The 25,373-nt window shown below is 41.2% G+C and overlaps 1 protein-coding gene and 1 pseudogene across 1 annotated transcript in view; both read left to right on the forward strand.

The window, feature by feature from the left end:
- AGBL4 (AGBL carboxypeptidase 4) overlaps positions 1-25,373 on the forward strand; it is a 1,390,412-nt gene that overhangs the window by 960,556 nt on the left and 404,483 nt on the right. The window lies entirely within an intron of this gene.
- Positions 8,938-9,796, forward strand: LOC136152089 (small ribosomal subunit protein uS5 pseudogene; annotated as a pseudogene).

A 25,373-nucleotide genomic window follows, 5' to 3' on the forward strand; every position in this document is an offset into this window, starting at 1 on the left:
TAACACAGTGTAACCTCACAGAACCTATGAGCAGTGAGAAGACTTTGCAGGAAAATAAATCTTTTAGTTCAGCAAATTCACATACCAAACAATGTGCTAGGCGTGTTTTCTCTGGTGTCTATTATCTCATTTAAATTTGCATCACCATCATTTGAGGAAGAGCTATCAATTATTATCCCACTTTTTCAGGTGAGAAAACTGAAGCTCAGCAAGATTAAGTGACTCGGCCAAGAGATTCCAGCCAGTAAATGGAACCGAAATTTGTGCCGAGTTCATTGGATTCCAAGTCTAGTGATCCCACACTTCACCACTGTCTTTAAAAAGTGGTATCAAATGCTAGGAAAATAGTACGCCTAAGGGAAAAAGAGACCTATGGACACAGCTGACTCTGTAACATAACTAACTTACCATGGAATTGCAAACAGAACTTTATTACATTTGTGTGTGTGTGTGCCAAGGGTCTAAATCGAGCCCCAGGTCCATCTGACCCAACCATCTCCTTCCAGGAATGCATATTAAAATTGGGGTGAGAGCCCAGAACAGTCAGATTCTGTCTCAAGGCACCTGTGCCAAGATTCCAGTTGAAATTTTTAATTGAGTTCAAGCTCCTGTAAATGGGGATTCACTAATCCAAATGTTGATTAAGCTTTCATTCTTGCTGCTGTTGGAGCCATGTGACTCTAATCCTGTGCTTCAGCCGTGGGGCCGGCTATTCCCTCTCACACTGCGCTGACTTCCCCCACCCACCAGCCAGCAGGGGCTTCTCGCAGACATTTGTGCCAATAGAGAACGTTGCATTCTTGGTTCACTTCCCAAAGCTCTTAACCCAGATGAATTCATGGCTTTTGAATCATGATCAGACCTTGAGCTGCACATTAAAAAAAAAAAAAAAAAAACTTTCTCAATAATAAACGAAACATGCACATTCAGATATTATTATGATGGCTGGCTGACTGCTGTGGCCTTCTGATCCTCAACTGTGGAGCCACATCCAGAGCCACAGAAGAAACTCATAGTAGGCACTCTTCATGGTTAAAAAGCAGGTTTGGGCTTGAATCTTAGCACTGCTCACAGTCACTCTGAGACACTGGCGTTCAGTCCATTGGGTTTAATCCTCAGCGACTCTGTCAGGTTTGAGGAAAGGCCCAGTGCAATACTTCACACACTTGCCAAGAGCCAGTTAGTTCCTGTCCCTTCTACCTGCTCAGCCAGAATGACCTCCTTCTCGCTCACTGGCCCTTACCCTCCCCTTAGTGTGACTGTCACCCACACTCTCCCTTAAGACTTCATCCTTACTCCACACACCCATATATTGTCTCTGAAGGAAAAACCTGTCTTAGGGCTTCTCTGTTCCCAGTGGTCTCTGCCTGTAAGCCACTACCGCACCTCCACTTTAGGGTAGACTCCCACTGTTCTCTGTGGGGCGGTTCTGTGACGATGCAGGCAATTGCAGGAGGAAATGAAGGAACAGATCAAAGGATGAGGCAAGAAACATCCAAAGCCCCTGCATGCCCTCAGTCATGGCCCCTGACTCCTGTCTGCATTCCTGCCACATTAACACCGCGACAGCTACCACTGCTGCTAAAACAGTCAGCAAGTGCCAGTGCTGCTGCTATGACTACTAACACTTTCACTAATACTACTGCTGCTGCTACTAACAACCCTTCTACCTGTGCTGCTACAATATGCTATTATAATTTTACTGCTATCCTAGAGACTGCCACCACCACAGTGTCTGCTAGCTAATGCTTACTGATGGACCCTAATTAGTGATAATGCTGGCTACGTGCCCTACGTTCAGACACAGTTGTCTAAGTGCGTTGCATGTAAAAACTCACTTAATCCTCACATAACTCTATGATTTAAGTGCTATTATTGTCCTCATTTTATACATGAAGGAACTGGGACACAGAAGTTAAGAAATTTGCCTAAGACCACATGGCTAGAGAGCTTCCCTGATAGCTCAGTTGGTAAAAAATCCACCTGCAATGCAGGAGACCCCAGTTCGATTCCTGGGTCAGGAAGATCCACTGGAGAAGGGATAGGCTACCCACTCCAGTATTCTGATCTGGAGAATTCCAAGGACTGTATAGTCCATGGGGTCACAAAGAGTCGGACAAGACTGAGCAGCTTTCACTTCCACATGGCTAGACATGACAGAGTCCAGATTTGAACTCAAACATTTTGACCCTAGAGTCTTTTCTTTCACATTATACTATATAGTCTCTACCAACAATAAGCTGCCTCTCTGTCCTGCCCCCAAATTTTCTTCTTGAGAGTGAGTTCCCTCAATGTCTTCCACCTGCTTCCACAAAACCACTTCTACCAAAGCACTTATTGTAATTATTGTCTACATGTTTGGTTGCCTTAATGCCAACCCCGCCCCCCCCCCACCCACCCCGCCAATGCCCACTCCACTATGCTGCTCAATTCAATGTCGAGTGTTTACAGAGCAGAGATCACACTGACTCATATCTGGGACTTCAGTGCTTTATATATTCTTGACCTACTAGGCATTGAAATAATTGATCAATGAGTGAACAAAGAAATAAACAAATGACTTTGAGGCAATTGGGGTTCACCAACAGCCAATGGTGATGCCTGGGAGGTAGTAAGCTTCTCCCATGACAGAAGTTCCAGCAGAACATTCAGGATTCATAGAGATCCCGAAATAGATGAACTTCAAAGTTTCCTCCAAGTTTAAGGTACCAGAATTCCTCAAGAAACACATTGACCATTGAACACTGTCTCCTCTCTGCATACTGGATGTATTGCAGTTGAACTCCTTATGAAATGAAAGGAAATTAGTTACATTGATATTGATGTGAAGTTGTCAAGTCAGATGCCTCTAGACTTTCAGAAACCTCCAGTCAATGCACTGTTTGATAGATAAAGAGGACAGAGGCCCAGAAAGGTGAAAGCCTGGTCTAATGTGGTGCCTTGGAGTACAGGCGGGCAGGGAAAAAAGTACCTCTGTCCTCAGTGCCGTTCCAGGTCTCTTGCCATTCAAGCCATTTATCAACAGACTGTGGTCTCCCATGACCCACACTGACTTCAAAAGGACATAGATGCCAACTTCCTGTCTCCAAGTAGCAAAGTAGCTCAGCTGCCTAACATGGAGAGCAACCCAATAAGTATAGAAATCACCCCTATCATGCGAAGTGGTCAACCACTTTATATCTCAGTCTTGTCTCAGTCTCTCAGGGACCTTCTCTGCCTAAGTTTGCTGTCTCCTTCTTCATGTAATGTTTCAGCTTTGAGTGGAATATTGTGTCAGAACTAAAGCCTTCCTCTTTTAAAATCAACATTTTGGCAGCCCCTTGCTGTTCAATTTCCGAAGGTGCCCAAGTCTGCCTTTCTCATTCATCTAACCACAGGAGATCATTATTCAGTGATGGAGTTCTATTCCACTATCATTATCCTATAATGAGAATGCCTTCTAGGATGGGGGAGGGACAAAGATGAAGTTGTGGGTGATGGGTAGAGGCAATAAAGATCCTGCAGACTTTGTGAAACAATTGTGCAGTTATAGGTGCCCAGTGGATTATGCTTTATGGCATCATGGCAGGTATATACACACAAATGTATAACATTGTATGATATACAATGGTATATATGCACATGCATATATATGTATATTCATATAAAGATAATTTCAAAGTGCATTGAACATTTTGTTTTACGGCATTTATCTCTTCTTCTAATAAAAGTTTGGGGAATCCTCAGTTCCTTGCTTTCAGGAATCACTCAAACTTGTGGGATGAGAGGGAAACACATCCCTGTGGTCAGAGATGAGACATCTGACCTTCTCATGCATTAGTCGATCACCATATCCCAACCCCTCAGGTTTCAGAGTCATACTGTGATTGGATATGCATATTGATTGTAATTTGTTGAATATATGCATGTGTATATGTATATACATATATGTTGATGGTTTAGTAAACAGTATTAGCATTATGTATCCTGAATTTATCCTCTTTGTTGCATTTATAAAATCTTCAGTTTAAAATACAAAACAAATGAAAAATACCTCCAAATTAGTTTGCTTCAATTAATTTATACACTGGGTGTGTTCCAAGTGCTAATGAATGTGATATGCACTAGTAATACAGAAAGGAGCAAAGTCATGATTCCTTGGGTAAGTCTATTGCCCACACAAGACCCTATCAGTAAACTGGGAGCTGGGGAAAGTTGTAGGCCCACCTTGAACATTTGCAAGACTCAGGGGAGGGAACAGATGGAGGCCTAGAAAGTCTAATCTAAATACTCTGTTATAAATCTAGCTAGCAAATTGTTAAAATATATACCTATCCTCCTACCTGGATAGATACATAATGAAAAAATAGAAAGATAGTTGTAAAGCTGTAATTTTTTTATGATGAAAACTTGGTTAAAAAAAAAAAAATCCAAGAGTTCTGAATTTAATTCCTATTGTACCTGTCTGAATATTATCTTGGCAGAGAGATGGGCCTTCAGTGTTTGCAACAGTAAAGCTTGGGTACCAGAGAAGGGTCCCTATAAACAGATAAAAGAATGGGATTGGAAGGTTGAATTCAGTGATATCTCAGTTACCTTGTGCTCTAATGTTCACAGATAACTGAGAAAATGGGTCCTTCTTAAGATAGGAAATACTTGCTTGTGTTTAAAGAGGAGTGTTCAGTTTTACATGCCTCCAGATATGTGCACACAAGAGTACAATTGCAAAAAAATGGAGCTGGGTTATGTGGCCAAATGCAGAATTCATTGAATGCCAGTTGTAACAGACCATAATGAAGCTAAAAGTAAATTGGACTTGAAGATGTGTATTTAATCATGGATGCTGAGCACACAATACAATGATATTAAAATATTCAAGCATTCAAATCAGCTCAATGCTGGGGCTGTATGTTCTAAATCTAAACGAAAACATTAAATACGTGCTCAGACCTATATTATTCTTCTAGTTCAAACACCATAAATCTTGAAGAGTTGAAATGTAAACAGTCAAGATTATTTTTACAGCGATAGGCACTTCCTCCAGATCCACACCTAGCAACTAAAACTGAGTCATTCCCGACTCACCTTTTGAATTCCGGGTTCTTCTGGAACAATCGGATTGGTAGCTCTGGCAGATTGTTGGAGACCTTGTAGGCAGGTCAACCCCACCCCCCATTTCAGGCGGCTGCCTCTTAGAAAGTCCTGGGGGAAGAGTTCCAGATTTATATCAGATGACTTGTTTGAAGTGTGTGTCAGTCCACTATGGGCTGGAAAACCTTAGGAAAAGTATTATATATAATCTTTGAGAACCTCAATTTGTTCATCTATAAAATGGAAACGTTAGTCACTCTTTTTGTGCCAGGAGTATTTTAAGCATGCTTCTAACATAATAATAGTTATTTTATACCTTTGGAAAGGGATACCTTTGGATACCTTTTTGCTATATGTTCATTGTAAAAAACTTTGTAAATACAAAATAACATTATATCAGAGAAAAGCATCACCCTTAATACCATTGCCAAAGATAAATGCTATTAAGTTGAATATTTTCTTTCTGACTACTTATTTGCATATCTGTATATATAGTTAGGCAGTGGTGGTTTAGTTGCTAAGTTTTGTCTGACTCTGATGACCCCATGGACTGTAACCCACCAGGCTCTTCTGTCCATGGGATTTCCCAGGCAAGAATACTGGAGTGACTTGTCAGTTCTTTCTCCAGGGGATCTTCCCAATGCAAGGATTGAACCAGTCTCCTGCACTGCAGGTGGTTTCTTTAGTGACTGAGCTGATGAGGAAGCCCATATATATAGTAAGAACATACTCTATATACAGTTTTATATCATTTAGCATTTTACTGTGAACATTTTATCACATTATTTGAAATTACTTATAAATTCTTTAAATGATCGAATAACATCCCTTTGAAATGATGTACCATACTTTATTTAAAATCTACTAGTATTTACAGTTGAGATGGTTCTAAATTGTCATTATTTTAAATAGCATGACAGTAAATTATCACATCATTTTGCAACCATGCACGTATCACCCTTTTAAATTTTTAGGTAGCCATCTTATTCATTTCTCTAAGTTCAGTGCCCATTATGGTACCTGGAATAAAGCAAGACCTCTAAAAATATACACTGAATAAATGAATAAGTAAATGAGTGATGAAACACCAGTGAGTGTCCATTTCTGTGGCACTGCATTCTCAGGAAGGGTGGAGGGAGTTCTGTAGCCACACCAGACACAGATAGGGTAGTGGTGGGGTTCTCTTCCAAGGCAAATGGTTACCGTCCTTCTCTCATGGACACCTCCTGTGCTTCTGTCAGGTAAATTTCCTCCCTGAAACTCAGGGGCCAATGAGCCTTTTTATTGAAACGCAATTTTTAAAGCTTTACCTGAGAAACTGTTTGCTTTGCTCACATTTCTCCTTTGCCACAGTCTACCTCATGTTGCATGTCAAATTGCAAGTCATAATAGTTAAAACATTAATGATCTAATTAAATAGAACCATACTGGAACACTTAGCAAGGATAGGGGCCAGAGGAGGCACCTTCATTGCATCAGAGAAGATATTCACACAGGCACTGGAGAAGTTTCTCTTAAAAATTAGGTGGGCTCTGACCCTCATAGTTCTTCTCTGAACATAATTATCTTTAGAATGGGAATAGTGGTAAGTATCATTTATTGAGCTTTTTAGAACACACTAAGTAACGCTCTACGTACATTGTCTTATTTGATGCTTACAACAACCTATAAAGAAAAAAAAATAGAGCCCTTGACTTATAAGGAAATGGGGTCTCTGCAAGGTTAGATAACTTGAGTACAGTTGGGATAACTGAACTTTGCAGTGTTGAATGGCTGTATGGCTATGGAGCCAGACAGATCTGGATTTTAATCCTAGCTCCACGCATCTGCCTACAATGCAGGAGTCCTGGGTTCGATCCCTGGGTTGGGAAGATCCCCTGGAGAAGGAAATGGCAACCTACTCCAGTATTCTTGCCTGGAGAATCCCATGGACTGAGGATCTTGGTAGGCTACAGTCCATGGGGTCACAAAGAGTCGGACACGACTGAGTGACTTCACTCACTCATTCACTCCACCACCACTTTACAAGCTGTGTGACTATGAAAAAGTTATTTAACCTCCTTCAGGCTCCATCTGCTCATCTATAAAATAAAGATAATAATAGTACCTAATTCATGGGCTTGTTGTGAGGATGAAAATATATATAACACTTAGGCAGGACCTGGAATGTAACAAGAGCTCAGTAAATGTTATTTTGTTATGATTACTTTTATTGTTTTCATAATTATACTATTAGTATTCTTTGGTGATTATGATGGCAATACCAGACTCTGGGCTGTGGCAGTGGGCATTCAAAAATATATAAGACATACAGTGCCTACTCTCCATGAGCTTCCAACCTAACTGCCTGGAATTTTACAACTGCAAAGCTAGTAAATAATGAAGCTGGGACTTGAACCGTAACTGTGGAATTTTAAAATACTCTTCTGCTACCTACCACATCCTTCCATTGTAATGTATATCTGATGCTATTGTTGTTAATAGTTTATGTCTACCTTCCCCATAAAACTGAGGTCTTGGAGGTGGGAGTTCTTGTGACTCCTGTTTGTGTCCGCAGTGTCCAGCCTGGGACCTGCCACAGAGAGTTAGGTCCTAAGTGTGTTTACTATTATCAACTGAAGGTCCTATGTTGGGCCATTCACCTCCTGCTTCCCCTGCCCCAGTCAGGGCCACAGTCCCACTTGGGAAAGGTTTTTGTCCCTTTCTGTGTGTTCCATCCCCTCCTCCCCCTTTCCCCATTAGGATTCTGCAGTGAGTGATTCCCTCTGTCATCTCACCGTGAATTGATGACTCGGGCCTGCTGATGCACTGAGCCACATGGCTAATACATCAGCTAAATGGATGCCGAAAACACCACCTGCTCCTTCAGGCAAATGGCACTTTGGAAAATGGAATGTGTAATCAATAGAATTAAACCTTAAGCAGAGCTCTGTACCCATGTCCCTGTGCAGGAGCTTGGCAGGCAAACACTGGGAAGATTTTTTTTTCTTTTTTTCTGCCCTTTCAAAGCACTTGGTTTGGCACTTGTTCAGCCAGCTCTGTCAGCCCTACCACGGTCAGCATGGTATCCTCAGCATGCTGTCGCTTCTCCTCCTGTTCTGCCTGAGTGTCTTAGTCACTTGGCCTTTATGTCCTATCTCTGGGAGACCTAGAGAGATAGTTTCCAACACACTCAGTGTAGCACGGGCAGCTGGAGTTTGAAGCAAGGAGCCGGAAGTCGGGGAGGTCTGGGAGAGACCCGAGGCAAAGACCCTCAACCATACTGAACCTTGACTCATCCGTGAAATGACAGTAATTATTCTCACCTCGGAGGGTTGTTTTAAGGATCATGTATTTGAATAGCATATGTGAAGGTGCTTTGTAAACTACAAAGCCACATATGAAGGTTGGTAGTGGTGGTTTAGTCACTAAGTCGCATCCGATTCTTGTGAGCCCATGGACTGTAACCTTCCAGGCTCCTCTGTCCATAGGATTCTCCAGGCAAGAATACTGGAGTGGGTTGCCATTTCCTTCTCCAGGGGATCTTCCCAACCCAGGAATCGAACCTTGGTCTCCTGGATTGCAGGCAGATTATTTACCAACTGTGCTACAAGGGAAGCCCACAAATGGAGATTAGCATTGTTATTATTATTCCAAGGTATGGATAGGAGCATAAACTCCCTTTGTGTTTTCCTTTCCAACCTACCTATCCAAGGAAGTGGCTTTTCAGATATGGCTGAGAAAGCCTAAGATCAAATAGTCATCAGCTGAACTTGGTTTTACACTTTCTAGGATTATGGCAAAAATTAGAAAATGGAATCCATGAGCTAGGAGGGAATTTAAGGATTATTGGTGCCTTCCTCTTCGTGAAAACACCAAATGGGATGATGCTGGTGCTGTGGGAGGGCCCGGAGACCCCGGGGGCCCTGGAATGGGAGGCCGCGGTGGCTTCCATCGAGGCTTCCGTAGTGGCGTTCTGGGCCGGGGTCATGGCTGGAGCCGGGGCCGGGGCAGAGGCTGTGGAACTCACGGAGGCAAGGCCGAGGACAAGGAGTGGCTCCCTGTTACCAAGCTGGGCCGCCTAGCCAAGGACATGAAGATCAAACCCCTGAAGGTGATCTACCTTTTCTCTCTGCCTATCAAGGGGTCTGAGATCATTGACTTTTTCTCGGGAGCATCCCTTAAGGATGAGATTTTGAAGATTATGCCCATGCAAAAGCAGACTGTGCTGGCCAGCAGACCAGGTTCAAGGTGTTTATTGTCATCTGGGATTACAACGGACATGTCTGTCTGGGTGTCAAGTGCTCTAAGGAGGTAGCCACTGCCATCCGTGGGGCCATCATCCTGGCCAAGCTGTCCATCATCCCGAAGAGGCTACTGGGGGGAGCAAGATCCACAAGTCCCACACAGTTCCTTGCAAGGTGACTGGCCACTGTGGCTCCCTCCTGGTGCTCCTCATCCCTGCCCCCAGGGGCACTGGCATCCTCTGGTCCCTGTGCCCAAGAAGCTGCTGATGATGGCTGGCATAGACGACTGCTACACTTCTGCCAGGGCTGCACCACCACCCTGGGTAACTTTGCCAAGGCCACTTTTGATGCCATTTCCAAGACCTACAGTTATCTCACCCCTCTGAAAAGAGACAGTGTTCACCAAGTCTCCATATCTGGAATTCACTGACCATCTTGTGAAGACCTATACCAGAGTCTCCATGCAGAGGACCCAGGCTCCAGCTGTAGCCACCATATAATTTTATAAAGAGAATAATAAAGTGAATGAAACCAATTTTTTTTAAAAAAAAAAGGATTATTGGTGAGACTACAGACCTTGCTGTCTATCCTTGTTATGGTTGAGGGCACCACGTCCAGAGGGGAGAAGCATTTGGCCAGTGCCATACTGTGAATTGGTGACATGGCAAGGAATGGAGGCAGGTGGTCTTGTCTTGGCCCAGGAGTCTCTCCATGAAGCTTCCAGGCCAGAAAATCTTTACAGGAGCAGAGGGTGGGAGGACAATCAGGGTCAAGCCCACTTAAAGCCAAGAGCTTGCCCCTCCTTCCTCTGCACTGTGCTGGTATCACCACCCTGAGAGCATAGGTGCAGAGGAGCCCCTTCTTCTCAGAATTCTTACAACACTGTCTTCATCATTTATTTGGCTTTTAATTTTATGCAACCTGGTGAGATCCCTTATGCTGCTGTCTTGTATTAACTAATCCACAGTTCTCTAATGGAAGCGATTTTGCCCCCTACTTCCAGAGGACATTTGGCAGTGTCTGGAGATGTTTTTGACTGTCAAGATTTGGGAAGGGTTATTCCTGGCATCTAGTGGATAGAAATCATGGCGACTTTAAACGTCCTGCAGTGCACAAACAACTCTTGATGATGAAAAATGATCTGGTCCAAAGTATCATTAAAGTCAATGTTTAGAAACCCTAATCTTGTCCATTTGTAGCATTCTGCTTTTCTATCTTTGGCCAGACCATCAATGGTCTATGAGCTCTGTGTGGACTTCAATGCAGTCTTGCTGTGATTGCCTCAATAGACTTAATGTAGTAGAATCTAAGCAAATATTTCTTGGTGGGGAAAACATAGATGGGGAAAGAGCACCAGACTATAAACAGGGACCCTTGTTTGGTCAAAGCTTCACCACCAGCAGGACTAAAGTAATCCTGGACTAGATTAGTGATTTTCAAACTGTGCTCCAGGAAGCCTTAACAATATCTGCATCTGTTTGATTCTATGGCTTTTGAATGTAATTTCTTATGTACAGAGATTTCCGCAGTTGTAAAAATTTGTAAACCACTGAGATAGTTGAACCCTTAAGATACTTTTAAGCCAAAATCCCTCTGAAGACTCCTCAGAGGAGGACATATATAAAGGTTCTATTTTTAACAAACTCAAAGGATGCCTCTGTGATGTCAATTTGTATTCTCCAGTCATGGGTTGAGGATGGTGGCCTCTCTGGCACCCTTCTAGTTTGGAGACTGTCCAGCTCCTTACTCTTCTTATGGCCATGCAGCAAGTCATGAGTCTCACATCAGGAATATTCAGGAATGAGCTCTGGGGGAGATTCCCGCCTATGCCTCCAAACCTGGGAGCATTCTCTGGCTCCTGAGGAGGCCCTCAGTCAGGTGCCATTAAGTAATGGGCATTTGGTATATTTATATACCCAGAAGCCTGTATATGCTGGTAATAAACTAATGCAGGAGCTAATAAACTAGTGCAAGAGCAGAGACTACAGGAGACCTGGCTCAGTGAGATGCTCTGGTTGCCTCTGAAGGGGGCTGCCTGCTTCATGCCCATTGCAAAAGACCAGAGGAAATATAGCTGAGGGTGCTGAGAAAAGTTGAGAAAGGAACTCAAAGAGAGACAGCTCAAGAAGAGAGAGCAAGTGTTTGATGTTAGTGATGAGTGATGGTGATTGTCTCTGAGTGAGAAGTAGAATGTTCAATAAACATTCATTTGTAGTTATTATTAGAGTTATCATTATTTAGAGTTAACCATTGTCTGGGTTTATAGAGACCAGCAGGATTACATACTAGTAGCTTAATGTAATTGTCAGTGTCAGGCAAGCTACTTGTGTTCATAACATGCTACCTAGTACAGAAACACCTTTTACTCTGGTCCCTCCTATGCTTCTTCCCTGGTAGCTCAGTTGGTAAAGACCTGCAATGCAGGAGACCCCAGTTCAATTCCTGGGTCAGGAAGATCCGCTGGAAAAAGGATAGGCTACCCAATCCAGTATTCTTGGGCTTCTCTTGTGGCTCAGCTGGTAAAGAATCCACCTGCAATGGGTGTTCAATCCCTGGGTTGGGAAGATCCCCTGGAGAAGAGAAAGGCTACCCAACTCCAGGATTCTGGCCTGGGGGATTCTATGCACTATATAGTCCACGGGGTTGCAAAGAGTCAGACACGACTGAACGACTTTCACTCCTATGCTTTCATGGTTCACGTGGAAAATTGACATCAGAGAGGGGCAGGAGTGTGCCCAAATACCACGTCAAATCACTGTGGGAATCAGAATGCCACTGTGCTAATGCCAGGTGGGGACTCTTCGCAACATACTGGTCTGCCTCTTGGGAGGACAGTGTTTCCTTCATCTGTGGCACTCTGTCTACAGAGCAGAAAGGTCATTGACATCATTTCATCAAATCTCAACACATTCCTAGGGAAGTGAGGAAAAACACAAGCAAAAGAATGAACAAACAAACAAAGGTAACAAGTCACTCCTAGCATTCATACAGAGAAGCCAGACTTCACTAGGGCGTGGGGAATGAGTCCTGCACCCCCACAGTAGGCCAGCTTAACTCTGGAATCTTTCAGCATGACCAGCAATCCAATAAGGCAGTACTCTGGCTGTGCCATTAGCTCATTAGGTGGAGACGAGTGTCTGCATTGATCTGTTTATCTCTCAGGCCCGGCTGCTGGAGAAAGGCCAGCTGTTTCCCTGAGAGCTGACTTTCCTCTTGACTCATCACAGAGCATCAGGGGAGTCTGCTCCTTTGTCCCTTTCAAGCTCAAGGTCACTGGAGTGCAGAGCAGGAGTCAGACCACAGTGGTGCCTTCTGAGAGCTTCAGACATTGCATCTCCTCCTCCATCCTTTTAATTCTCTCCTGGAGGTGACCCCTTTGGGAAATGAAAAATATGGTGGGAAGTGCTTGGGCTTGCAAGGGGACAGAGCTCCGCTTGATACCAGGCACTGCTGCCTGCGTGCTACCTGTATGACTTTGGGGAAGTCATTTCCCCTCTGTGAGCCCCCATGGTCTCCTTTGCAAAATAAGGCTAATAGCACATATAGATTTCTGCAAGGATTTGTTGATATAAATATGAGAGAGAACAGGCACAATGTCTAGCTCAGTGCTAGGTGCAGAAGATATACCAGGAAATCTTACCTGAGCTGCCACTTCTGAGAAACAGTGTTTTAAGAATAGTATACATATCTGTCAGTCAGGATTTGATCATGGGATTTTAGTGAGATTGGTATGAAAATATATGGGGGAGTATAGCTATTATTACACAAATAATTTTGTTCATAGAAGGCTCATTCAGAATGGACAATATCAAGGATATGTGATCTTCTACCCTGGACTCAGTTAAAATTTTCAACTTGCCTATATAGCTATTGTCTCCTACGTGGCATTTAGCTCATGAAAAGTACATTGCTTAATCTGTTAATTTTATTTAATGCTTTTAAAAATAGGAAGTAGTTTGTTGAAACACCAAACATGTAACCTCTTACTCATCAGTAATAATGGGGTTGGGGTTGTACTAGATAATATTGGCAAAATATGTTTTTCCAAGTCACTATAACTGTATTCTTTTTATTTGATTAAATGTTCCCATTTGACTAATAATTCACTTTTCATTTTCTACATTTCCTTCTTTTCATGCTACTGTCTAATTCTTAATTTAATGCCACATTTAAACTATAAATATCCTCATTATAGAAATATATAAAAGAATAATTAAATTTACATTGCTGCTAATTCCACAAGTCACCATATCACTGTACTTCTTGCCAACTTTTTTGTGTGTTTTTGTGCAATTTTAATAAAAATGGGTATCATACTGCGTTTGTCTTTTTTTACCCAGTGAAATATTATGACCATTTCCTACATTTCAAATATTCTTCAAAAATGTGTTTTAAGAATCACATAATCCATAGCATGTATGTGAATAGCTTATTTAATTACTTCGTCTTATTCCATATTTAGGTAATTTTCAATTTTTTACTATTACAGTTTAATGAACACCCGTACATATGTTTGCATCTGTCATTATTTCCTTAGAACAGCATTCTTTTTATCCTTATCAAAGGCATTGACAGTAATTTACTGGTTACTTTTAAAGAAAAATGACCCCCTCCCAAGTCCAAGGCTTGCATGCTGCTTTGTTAGAGTCTGGGATACCCCCTGGTGGAGGTTACAGAACATGGCCAAAATGCATCACACACACCCTGATGAGGGAATTCAAAGATTCTGGTGCAGAGTCTTTGGAACACGGCATATGCGAAAGATTTCTCTTTCTTTCCTCCTCTTTTTCTTTCTCTCACATACACATACACCAAAACCATAGGAAATTTAAATGGAATAACCAAATGAAAAAAAATCAAGAAAGCTCAGACCTAAAGTTGTTTTCATTTTAAAGCCAGGCTCTGGCTGCCCTGCCTCCCTCCCACCCAGGTGCCTACAGCATAACGTTCAGAGGCTGTTTGCTTGGCTAGAGGTGTCCTAGACTAGAAATCTGCCCATTAAGACACTAGATGGAGCCAGATGGGAAAGTTTCTGCTCTCGCTGCAGAGGAACCATTTTCTCTGCTCTTTTCTTTTCAGGAACAGTAGCTTGATATGGCTGGTCTCACAGAAAACCTATTCCTCTAATATTCTTCATATGAGCTGCCCTCAGTCAGTCATTCTTAAAACATTCACCAGGCCCTTGCTCTGAGTCACACAAAGTTGAGTCAAACACAGTCCTTGCCTCCTTCCTCTGGAGGGGTGTACGGGCCAGTGGGAGAGGCCACTTAGTTAATAGGCTGATCTTACTTTACTTTTCTTCGCTCTTTCTAGACTCCAGGCAACAGGGCCCAACACATGGCCTGATCTTGCACTGGAATTCTCTAGCTGCTTGACTTCCTTCTTGCAATGCTCTCTCTCAGAAAAGAGGTTTCCTTTTCTTTCTTTGTATCTAAATCTTAACTTCTATCAGGCTCAATCCAAATGCTTCCTCCCCTGGGAAACCTTTCCTGATTTTTCCCACACAGAATTCCTCTTTGATTCCTTTGACCCTTTACTTAGTGCACCAGTTCTCAAGCTTTACTATGTATCAGAGTTACCTGGGGACTGGATCCCACTCTCAGTGTTTGCAATTTAGCAGATCTGGGGAATAGCCTAGGAATCTGCATTTCTAACAAGTTCTCATGATGTTTCTAATGGTCTGGGGAGCACACTTATGGGTCAGCGAACATGGGGAGATTTGGTCGGAGGTGTGGATCTGAGAGAGCATGTACCCTCCGTGTATCCCTTCCGCTGGATGTTTGTCTGAATGCTTTATCATAACCTGTAACAAACTGCTAAATGAAGGAATGCCCATTCCAAGGCCTGAGAGTGAGCTCTTGTCTAATACTCGGCACTGAATTGTACTCGGAGACACACATGCTGAGGAGGCAAGAGATGTTATTGTGAAGGGACTTCCTGGTGGCAAGCAGCAGTCTTCTTCCATGTTACCCTTCATATACTACTAGGTTGTTGAAAAGGCGATGATGGTGATGAGAAAGATGAGGATTTTTTTCTATCTAGTCAAAAATCAATGCAAAACGATGTCCTAAAAGAACCTGTGATGAGAAAACTGTCAAGCACAGCTTTAAGACCTCATGTTGAAATGAGCTAATGAAAAAGCAGATTGCAAGGCATGGCATCTGCCTGCAATGCAGGAGACCCAGGTTCCATCCCTGGGTCGGGAAGATCCTTTGGAGAAGGGAATGGCAGTCCACTCCAGTATTCTCGCCTGGAGAATCCCATGGGCAGAGGAGACTGGCAGACTACACAGTCAATGGGATCGCTAAGAGTTGGACATGACTGAGCGACTTAACACTACACTAGGGAGCACACTATGAGAACCACTTGGTTTTGAGCATTAAGATGTGCCAAGTATGATGCTACATGTCAGCGACATCACAGCGACCATCACCGTCCTTGCCCATAAGGATAGCACAGGCTGGGGACAGGAGAAAGAAACAGGAGAACACTTTGGTGTTCCAGAGCCATGTGAGGAGTGCTCCAGAAGCAGAAATACAGATGCACTTAACTGTCCTCATAGTGTTAGGAGGACCAAAACCTTCACAGAGGGAATGGTATTTGAGCTGGCCTTGAAGGATGCCTAAGACTTCATCAGGATCAGAAAGGTCAACAGCATATGCCAAGGTACCAAAAGCCCCAGCATATTCAGCATGTGGTAAAATATTTATTGGGTGTGGGACATGGGGAGAATGGGCAATATCCTCAGAAATGTGAGGGTGATAGGACATAGCCTAGAAGACTTGAATGCCATGCTAAGCAGTTTTGATTTCATCCTCCAGATGCATGAAGAAATAATAAAGAAATAAAATAGAGAAATAACATGGTAGAGATTTCCTAATGGAAGAATCAGTCTGATTGCAGTGCAGAGTCTGGACTGCCAGTGGCAAGATGGGAGGGTTGAGACCAGTGAGAAGTCTGCTAAAATTGACTAGGTGAGAAATGATGACAGCTGGACTTGATGGATTTGGGAAGTTTAATGGGCTTGGACTCAATCACACACATCTGAGGGAGAAATGCAAAGGTCTTTGGAGCCATAGGTGAGCTTTGCCTTCCTCCCACTCTTTCCCAAGCCCCTACCTCTAACTTATTATCTGACTGTTATAGTTAAGTCCTGACTGTCTCTGTGCTAGAGCACACACTACCTGAACTTCTCTGCCTCAAATCCCATTTCCTACCAGTGACTATAGCCCTGGTTCTCTCCAAAGTCTCTGTTTCTTTGTCAGATCTGTGTGCAGGTCCCTGATTGGTCATACTAACCTAACTGGGGGGTCTTAGCTGTGTCTCGGGTTTCTCATCTGTCTGTCTCAACTATCAAGTAGGGACAGTAATAATTCTTCAATGGCCTTTATTGCAAAATGCAAGAAGATAGGATGATAAATCATCCCTAGACCCATTGGACAAAGATAGGCATTATTGTTGTTGTTGTTGTTCAGTTGCCAAGTTGTGACCCCATGGACTGCAGCATTCCAGTCCCTGTCCCTCGCCATTTCCCAGACTTTGTTCAAGTTCATGTCCATTGAATCAGTGATGCCATTCAACAATTCTCATACTCTGTCACCCTCTTCTTCTGCCTTCAATCTTTCCTAGCATCAGGGTCTTTTCCAGTGAGTTGTCTCTTCACATCAGGTGGCCAAAGTATTTCAGCTTCAGCTTCAGCATCAGTCCTTACAATGAATATTCAGGGTTGATTTCCTTTAGGATTGACTGGTTTGATCTCCTTGCTGTCCAAGGGACTCTCAAGAGTCTTCTCCAGAACCATTGTTCAAAATCATGAATTCTTTGGCGCTCAGTCTTCCTTATGGTCCAGCTCTCACATCCATACATGACTACTGGAAAGACCATACATAGCCTTGATTATACGGATCTTTGTCAACAAAGTCATGTCTTTACTTTTTAATGCACTGTCTAGATCTGTCGTTGTTTACCTTCCAAGAAGCAATCACTTTCTAATTTCATGGCTGCAGTCTACCTGTATATATGTATTCATCCTGAAATGAATTATATTATTTGCAAATATGATCTCCCTATATTCATTTATTCATTCACGTAACAATAGTTTTTCGATTATCTTATATGCTACGAGCTCCATGCTAGGCATATGGAATAGTAGAAAGATACAGATTTTGGAATCATTCCTTGCTATGCCTCCTTTGCCAGCTCTGTGACCTTAAGTAAGTTACTCAACTTCTCTAAGTCTCCATTTCTCCATCTGAGAAATGAGGACTGTGATGTTTTACACATCAGTGCTGTCATGAGGACTAAATGACTTTAATGAGTTAGAGCCTAGACAGTGCCTGATCACATAATCAGTATTTCAGTTCAGTTCAGTCGCTCAGTCATGTCCAACCCTTTGCAACTCCATGAACTGCAGCACACCAGGCCTCCCTGTCCATCAGTATTTAGTATCAATTTCCTTCCCCCAATTATTCTCATTTTTTCACTCATTCAACAAATATGCAATACAATATGTACAGGGCACCATGCCAGGCACTGAGGAAGACATATCTCATTCTCTTGGAGCTAACATCCAGCTGGATCAATTATCTTATGAAGACTTCCCAGAGAAAATGACAGGCGAAGACTTGGAAGGTAAATAGAAGTTAGTCAGACAAAGATCTGTGAAAGAATATTCCAGGCTGGTTTAAGACTCCAGAAGCCTGAGACTGTCAGGAATACTGGAGAAAGTCAAAGCAGTTCAAGAAGGCTGGAGCATCGCTGAGGACTGATGAGAGCAGAAGCCACTCAGGACACCAGTTCAAGAAAATGAATTTTTCTACTGAGAAAAATATGCTTCCAGAGGATTTTGGCAGGAGAATGACATGGTCAGTTTTGCATCTTAGAAAGATACCTCTGAATTCACTGTGGGGATTGCTGGAGGCAGAGACTTCAAGCAAGAGATTATTGCAGTAATCAACATGAGAAATTATGTAGTCTTTAACTGAGATAGTAGCTGTAGGGATGGAGAAGCAGACATTTTAAGATCTGTTTATGATAGGATACCAGAGAGAAAGCTAAATGGGGGCGGGGGGCATTCTAGAATGACACCTAGGTTTCTAATCCCAGTAATCAAGAGAATAGTGATGCCATAACCTGAGCTAAAGACAGGTCACTAAGGGGAGGAGCAAGTTTTGGTAAAACTCATGACTTCAGTTGACATGGATTTTGAGGTACCTGTGAGACATCATTCTGGCGGTACTGGAGTCATGTTCTCAGGTCACTCCATGCTCTCAGTCCATCTTTCTTCCCAGTTGGTCATGGTCATCTTTGTCTGCCAAAGATGGGTATTCCTGGCAGACAGACACAGTAGAAGCCATTTTCAGTGAAAGGGATACAGACTCTGCATGGGTAATCGAGATCTGAGGACCAATGGCAGGGTTTAGAGAAACAGTTTACTTAAAAGTTGACCTCATATTATGAACTAGAATACTTGTCTAATAAAGATCTGAGAATACATCAGGGTTTGGGTATCACATTTCCTGAATCAACAATCCCAGCATCTTGTAATGATGAATTTCTTGCTGATTTGGCAATTTACATGAAAGGTTTCATAGACATTTAAAAGTTATATCATCCCTGATTGTACATTTAACAAATCCTTTTAAGGGAAAAGAATAAGGTTATAGTCACTCATTCATTTATTCATTTTTCACACACTTACTAAGCAGAAGCATATAGCTAGGCTCTGTACCAGTTTAGAAACACAGAAATGAAGGAGTTCCTGTTAGTGAAAGCTTCAAGTCTAGTGGGGAAACAGGTGAATAAACAGACAATGGCAAGTCAGTGAGAGAAATACCAGGATAGATGCCAAAAACAGGGTAAAGTGGACAGCACAGGCAAAGGGGGCCCTAAGGAAACTGGGGCTCATGATGTTATTAATACTTAAATACTGTTACCCAATATTTAGTAAATAATTCATTCTTTTTGTCAAAAGGTTATTGGCAAGTCTCTGAGTAATATGTTTGGATTATTGGGGTAAATCTGACAGCTTTGGTAGGTCATCAGCAAGGTTTTCTTGTCTCCCACAGCTCGTATTCAGAGAAAATGACCCCTGGAATACTGTTTATCCCTGGCACAGAGACATAAAAAGAGAGAGAAAGATAAAGAAAAATCAAATATTTTCTTCATGTGTAGAATACTAATGTTCTCCTTATGAAGAAGAAAATCATTTTAAAATACATAATAAAATAACTGCTATGAGCTTCCGTGTTCCTGGAGTGTGTGGGCCTGAAGACTAGAAAAGAATCACTTGCCCTTGCTTCATGCGAAAGAGGCAGCATGGAATAACAAATGGGATTTGGTGTCATACTGACCTCAAAGTCTTTGTGACCTTGAGAATCAAGTCACTTTTCGTAGCTCAGATCCAATTCTTTCATTCACAAAACATATATTTATGTAATATAAAGTGTACCTCAGAGGACAGTCTTGGGAATTAGATAAAATGATATTTGGCAAGTCTAATACAGTATTTAGATTTTTTACATTTTATTTATTTTATTTTTTTATTTCACTGGCTCAGTGAAATAGTGGCTCAGATGGTAAAGAATCTGCTTGCAATGCAGAAGACCCAGGTTTGATCCCTGGATCGGGCAGATCCCCTGGAGAAGGCAATGGCAACCCACTCCAGTATTCTTGTCTGGAGAATTCCACTGACAGAGGAACCTGGCAGGCTATAGTCCATGGGCTCACAAAGAGCCGGACACGACCGAGCCAGTAACACTCTCATAGTTGCTCTACAATGTACAGCACAGTGAATCACTTTACAGGTACATGCATCCTGTCTTTTGGGGTTTCCTTCCTATTTAGGTCACCACAGAGCACCAAACAGCTTTCAGTGTTTTACAGGAGGCTTCCGTTAGTTATCTGATCTGTACGTAATAGTACATATGTGTCAATCCCAGTCTCTCAACTCATCCCACTTCCCCCCCTTGCCCTCTTGGTATCCATACATTTGTTCTCTATGTCTACGTCTCTATCTCTGCTTTGCAGGTAGGTTCATCTATACCATTCTTCTAGATTTCACATATATGCATTGATATATGATATTTGTTTTTCTCTTTCTGATTTACTTCACTGTCTATGACAGTCTCTAGGTCTATCTACATCTCTGCAAATGGTACAATTTTGTTCCTTTTTATGGCTGAGATAATATTCCATTGTATATATGTACCACATCTTCTTTATGCATTCCTCTGCTGATGGAGATTTAGGTTGCTTCCATGTCTTGGCTGTTGTAAATAGTGCTGCAATGAACACTGAGGGTGCAAGTAGCTTTTTCAGTGATGATTTTCTCTAAGTATATGCCCAGGAGTGGGATTGCTGATCATATGGTAGTTATAGTTTTAGTTTTTTAAGGAACCTCTGTACTGTTTTCCATAGTGGCTGTATCAATTTACCTTCCCACCAACAGTATAAGTGGGTTCCCTTTTCTCCATACCCTCCCCAACATTTATTGTTTTTAGATTTTCTGATCATGGCCATTCCAATTGGTGTGAAGTGATACCTCCTTGTAGTTTTGATTTGCATTTCTCTAATAATTAGTGTTATTGAGCATCTTTTCATGTGTCTGTTGACCATCTGTATACCTTCTTTGGAGAAATGTCTATTTAGGTCTTCTGCCATTTCTTGATTGAGTTGTTTGTTTGTTGGTTGGTTTGTTTTTTGATAGTGAGGATAGTAAGCTGCATGAGCTGATTTTTTTCTCCAGTTTATTGAGGTATAATTTATATATTTAAGCTATACAACTTGAAGTTTTGATAAATATATGTATATGGTAAAATAATCACCACCATCAAGCTAATTAACATATCCATCACTACACATAGTTACCTTTTTTTTTTCTCTATAGAGAACAATTAAGATCTACTCTCTTACCAAATTTCAAATATGTGGTGTTAACTTTCAAACAATGTGGTGTTAACTATAGCCACTATGATGTATATTAGTTCCTCAAAACATATTCATTTTTTAACTGATAGTTTGTACCCTTGGGCAATCATCTCCCCATTTTCCCTGCCTTCCAGACCCTGACAACTACCATTCTACTCTGCTTCTATGACTTCAATTATTTTTGATTCTTCATGTAAGTAAGATTATGCAGTAGTTGTCTTTCTGTGTCTTGCTTATTTCATTTAGTGTAATATCCTTCAAGTACAACCATGTTGTGACAAATGGCAAGTTTTCCTTCTTTTTCAAGGCTGAATAATATTTCATGTGTGTGTGTGTGTTTGTATCATATTTTCTTTATCCATCCATTAATGGACATTTCAGTTATTTCCATATCTTCACTACTGTGAATAATGCTGCAATGAATATGGGAATGCAGACATCTCTCTAAAATATTGATTCCAAATACCTAGAAGTGAAATTGATGAATCATAAGGTATTTCTGTCTTTTTTTTGAGGACTTCCATAGTGACAGTGTTGTTGTTGTTTTGTCCCTAAGTCATGTCCAACTCTTTTGCAACCCCATGGGCTGTAGCCACCAGCCTCCTCTGTCCATGAGGTTTCCCAGGCAAGACTACTGGAGTGGGTTGCCATTTCCTTCTTCAGGGGATCTTCGTGACCCAGAGATTGAACCTGCATCTTCTGCATTGTCAGAGGGGTCTTTATCACTGGGACACGGGGGAAGCCCAATAGTGACAGTACTGATTTACATTTCCAGTGGCAGTGCACGAGTTCCCTTTTGTACATCCTCACAACCCTTATGGTTTGTCTTTTCAGTAATAGCTATACTAACATATGTGAGGTGGTGGCTTATCATGGTAATACGTTCGATTTGCATGGCCCTGATGAGTAGAGATGCCGAGCACCCTTTCATATATCTGTTATCCATTTGTATTTCTTGTTTTAATTTTTTTGAGAAATATCTATTCAGGGTCCTTTTCCCATTTTTAAACTGTTATTTTTTTCTTTACTATTAAGTTATGTATATATTGAGTTACATATATATTGAGTTACATATATGAGTTACATATATATTTTGTATATTAACCCATTATCAGATATATGATTTGAAAATATTTTTCCCATTCCACAGGGCAACTTTTTACACTGTTGGTTGTTTCCTTTGCTATGCAGAAGCACTTTAATCTTGATGCAGTTCTATTGGTCTATTTTTACTATTTTTACCTATGCTTTTTGTGTAATATCTAAAAAACTCATTGTTTAGATCAGTGTCAAGAATCATTTTTCCTAATATTTTCTTCTAGTAGTTTTACATTTAATCTATTCTAAATTGATTTCTGTATATTATGTGAGATAAGGACCAATTTCATTTTTCTGCAAGTTGCTGTCCAGTTTTCCTAATATCATTTATTGAATGAAGTATCTTTCTCCATTTTGTGTTATTCGCACCCTTGTTAGGGGTCAGTTGGCCTCAAGTCTATGGATTTATTTCTGGGCCGTCTATTTTCTTCTATTAGTATATATGTCTGTCTTATGCGAGTAGCATACTACTTAGATTACTGTAGCTTTGTAATGTATTTTGGAATCAGGAAAAGTGATGACTCCAACTTTGTTCTTTTTGCTCAAGATTGCTGTGGCTATTCACTGTCTCCTGCGTTCCCATATGAATTTTAGGATTTTTTTTTTCTATTTCTGTGAAGAATCCCATTGGAGTTTTTTTGATGGATTGTACTGAATCTGTAGATCACTTTGGATAGTATGGAAATCTTATTGCTAATTATTCCAATCCATGAATATGGACGTCTTTCCACCTGTCTCTCTCTTCTTTGGTTTCCTTCAGTAGCGTTTTGTGATTTTCAGTGTCTAAGTCTTTTACCCCCTTAGTTAAATTTATTCCTAAGTGTTTTATTCTTCTTGTTGCTATTGTGAATAGAATTATTTCCTTAATTTTCAGTTCCTGTAGTTCAGTGTTATAGAAACACAACAAATTTTTGTATGTTAATTTTGTATCTTACAACTTTAATTAATTTATTAGTTCTAAGATATTTTTTGTTGAGCTTTTATATGCTTAATTTTTTCTTATTTAAAAAAATGTACATGGTTATGAACTAATGCATAACATGCCCACATTTGGGCAAGTAACTTTAACTTATATTCATCTTTTCTGACTTCAGTGTATTTTATTGTAATACTCGTTGAAAATACACTCACTTGCTGCTTATGAAAATGGAAATTTTTTAGGATTTTGCTTGCACAAATGAGATAACAGGTCAGAGTATATTAATTTAAACATTTGAGAAATTCAGGGTTGAATGTTTGCTCTAGTCTTTGGATCAATTGTGATCTGTTGATACCAAATTCCCATTTACATAGGTATGTAAGATGCTCAAATTTTATCAGTTTGATCCTTAGAATTCCTAAATGTGTCTTCATAGTATAACTCCCAGAGTATGATAATTTATTTTTCTGAATCAATAGACAGGACACATATAAATACAATAAACAAACTAAGACAAGTATTATATCAGAGAGCTTGGGATCCATTTGGTTGAGCATAGTTATATGTTTCATTACCCTCTATGAGTCAACAGACTCCTTACTAATTGATTGGGAATAATATTAAATACCCTCAATGACTATAAATATGATTAAGTTAAATAATAAAAAACAGTGATTCTCACCCTTAGCTGTGCCGTAGTATTACCTGGGAATGTTTTAAAACATACCCCTTCCCCTAGAGTCAAACTTAGTTAGCTTGGTATTGGGTCGGAGCGTCAGTAGTGTTTAACACTGAAGCTTTTAGCACCACATCACAGTTCATTGTGGGTCGCATTTGCACCTAGACATATTGCTGGGGTTCCAGTGACTCAGCACTAACCTACCGTGTGGCTATAAGCAAAGCCTCTTTCTCTCATTAGTACTTGACTTTCCTCATCCATTAAACAGCATCATCAACAATATCAAATGTGGTTCGTAGCACCTCTTGTACCACCTTGCAAGGCTGCTAGGACATAAAAGGATGAACAAAAGAATATTTTATAAACATATAATAAAACATTCATATTCTGTGAGGGGAAAACTCTTTCTATCAGCATTTAAACATAGTAAAATGTCTTCTACCTTAAAACAAAACAAAATAAAAATAGCTTCCTCAACCTGATATCTTCTCCATGTTCCCTCTTTCACTCTTCTACTCTCCCTTTCCCTGTTCCTCCCCCTTTATAGCCAAAGTTTGTTAAAAAGCATTTACTACCTTTGCTATCTGTACTTTCTCATATCCTACTCATTTCCCAATGCTTCAAAGTCTGGCTTCTGCTCCTCTCTACTGAAGCTGTTCTGACCAGTGTTATCAAATGCTGTTCTAATTTTTACTGTGACACTGCTGACCATTCCCTTCCTCTGGAAACAAGATTCTCCATGGGCTTCTGTGACATAGCATCCTGCGTGGTACCCTTCTAGCTCCTTGGCCATACCTTTCCAGTTTCCTTTCCTGGCAACTGTAACTATTGTTCAGGTGTTGGAATTTGTCACGTCTCTGTCCTAGGTTGCCTTCTCTTTTATTCTCTACCGCCTCTCTGCATGATCTCATCCCATCCCATGGTTTCAATTATCATCTCTCTGCAGCAGACATCCAAATTTGTGCCTCAGCCCTTTGTTTTCTGTGGAGCTCCTTACCTTTCTATCCAACTTCCCACTTAATAGCTCTCCTATGATATCCCACAGGCATGTCAGTTGTGCTTTAAAACAGAACTCATTATCTCTCTCAAATTCAAAACTAGTTCTTCTCTTTTTTTTGCACCAGCTTGGAAAATTCTGTGGCCAATTATTTCAGTTTCCAGGGCCAGAAACCCCCAAATCGCTTGTGACTCCTTCCCCCCCTCACCCTCAAAAGCAGCAGGACTCAGTCACTCAGACTTATCGATTCCCCTTCCCCCTACTTCTCTACCTTAGGTGACCATCATATCACTCTTCTGCTTAGAACCTTCTGGAACTTCCCATATTATTAAAGGCAAGGCTTTCAAACTTGGCTTACAAAATCTAGTATGATCTGGTGTTTGCCTGTCTTTCCAACTCATCTCATTCGTCTCTTCTCCTTACACTCCCTCCTGTAGCTATACAAAAGTTTTTAGT

Source organism: Muntiacus reevesi, chromosome 1 (assembly GCF_963930625.1).
Source record: "Muntiacus reevesi chromosome 1, mMunRee1.1, whole genome shotgun sequence".
NCBI classification, from domain to species: domain Eukaryota; kingdom Metazoa; phylum Chordata; class Mammalia; order Artiodactyla; family Cervidae; genus Muntiacus; species Muntiacus reevesi.